This window comes from Ictalurus punctatus, chromosome 20 (genome assembly GCF_001660625.3).
Source record: "Ictalurus punctatus breed USDA103 chromosome 20, Coco_2.0, whole genome shotgun sequence".
Classification (NCBI taxonomy): domain Eukaryota; kingdom Metazoa; phylum Chordata; class Actinopteri; order Siluriformes; family Ictaluridae; genus Ictalurus; species Ictalurus punctatus.
In genome coordinates, this window is record NC_030435.2 from 24,660,227 (window position 1) to 24,662,726 (window position 2,500).

Here is a 2,500-nt window from a genome sequence, read left to right on the forward strand (position 1 = left end):
CCGAGTGTACCAGGTGTGTTCACGCCACAGCTGGTTTGCATTTAGGCACGCCCACAAATCTCCATAAAAGGCAGAATAGTGACTAAAAGGTGAAAGACTGTCTCCTAATTGCGGGTGTGCTAAATCCAGTAACGAAGCTCGGTCACTGCATGTCGGCTACACCATCGACACACACTCCTCCTCCTCATCTTATAGGGCGCCATTACTTTTGCACTTGTTGAAAGGCTAGTCTCATTTGTGTTAGTTTATGGGTTTGGAATCGTTTTCTTTCAGGTCATTAATTAATGAAGTTCAATTCAATTCAATTGTATTTGTATAGAACTTTTTACAATAGACGTCGTCTCAAAGCAGCTTTACAGAAGTGAAACCGAAACGAAGAAGTGACATGAAATACGATTATCAATACGATTATCAATACGATTATCAATACGATTATCAATACGATTATAAAATCGATTATAAAATCGATTATCAATACGATTATCAATACGATTATCAATACGATTATAAAATCGATTATAAATACGATTATCAATACGATTATAAAATCAATTATAAATACGATTATAAATACGATTATAAAATCGATTATCAATACGATTATAAATACGATTATAAAATCAATTATAAATACGGTTATAAATACGATTATAAATACGATTATAAAATCGATTATCAATACGATTATCAATACGATTATCAATACGATTATAAAATCGATTATCAATACGATCATAAATATGATCATAAAATCGATTATCAATACGATTATAAATACGATTATAAAATCGATTATAAATACGATTATCAATACGATTATCAATACGATTATCAATACGATTATAAAATCGATTATAAATACGATTATAAAATCGATTATCAATACGATTATAAAATCGATTATAAATACGATTATAAAATCGATTATAAATACGATTATGAATACGATTATAAAATCGATTATCAATACGATTATAAAATCGATTATAAATACGATTATAAAATCGATTATAAATACGATTATAAAATCGATTATAAATACGATTATGAATACGATTATAAAATCGATTATAAATACGATTATCAATACGATTATCAATACGATTATAAAATCGATTATCAATACGATCATAAATATGATCATAAAATCGATTATCAATACGATTATAAATACGATTATAAAATCGATTATAAATACGATTATCAATACGATTATCAATACGATTATCAATACGATTATAAAATCGATTATAAATACGATTATAAAATCGATTATCAATACGATTATAAAATCGATTATAAATACGATTATAAAATCGATTATAAATACGATTATAAATACGATTATAAAATCGATTATCAATACGATTATAAAATCGATTATAAATACGATTATAAAATCGATTATAAATACGATTATAAAATCGATTATAAATACGATTATGAATACGATTATAAAATCGATTATAAATACGATTATAAAATCGATTATAAATACGATTATGAATACGATTATAAAATCGATTATAAATACGATTATAAATACGATCATCAATACGATCATCAATACGATTATAAATACGATTATAAAATCGATTATAAAATCGATTATAGATACGATTATAGATACGATTATCAATACGATTATAAAATCGATTATAAATACGATTATAAAATCGATTATAAATACGATTATGAATACGATTATAAAATCGATTATAAATACGATTATAAAATCGATTATAAATACGATTATGAATACGATTATAAAATCGATTATAAATACGATTATAAATACGATCATCAATACGATCATCAATACGATTATAAATACGATTATAAAATCGATTATAAAATCGATTATAGATACGATTATAGATACGATTATAAATACGATTATAAAATCGATTATAAATACGATTATAAATACGATTATAAAATCTATTATAAATACGATTATAAATACGATTATAAAATCAATTATAAAATCGATTATAAATACGATTATAAAATCAATTATAAAATCGAATATAAATACTATTATAAAATCGATTATGAATACGATTATAAATGCGATTATAAAATCGATTATAAAATCGATTATAAATACGATTATAAATACGATTATAAATGCGATTATAAAATCGATTATAAAATCGATTATAAATACGATTATAAATACGATTATAAAATCGATTATAAAATCGATTATAAAATCGATTATAAATACGATTATAAAATCGATTATAAATACGATTATAAAATCGATTATAAATACGATTATAAAATCGAATATAAATACGATTATAAATACGATTATAAAATCGATTATAAATACGATTATAAAATCGAATATAAATACGATTATAAATGCGATTATAAAATCGATTATAAATGCGATTATAAATGCGATTATAAATACGATTATAAAATCGATTATAAAATCGATTATAAATACGATTATAAAATCATTATGAATACGATTATAAAATCAATTATA

At 22.6% G+C, this 2,500-nt stretch overlaps 1 protein-coding gene across 1 annotated transcript in view; it reads left to right on the top strand.

Moving 5' to 3' along the window:
- Positions 1 to 2,500, top strand: part of col11a1b (collagen, type XI, alpha 1b) — an 88,556-nt gene that overhangs the window by 47,906 nt on the left and 38,150 nt on the right. The gene's annotated exons all lie outside the window — the stretch shown is intronic.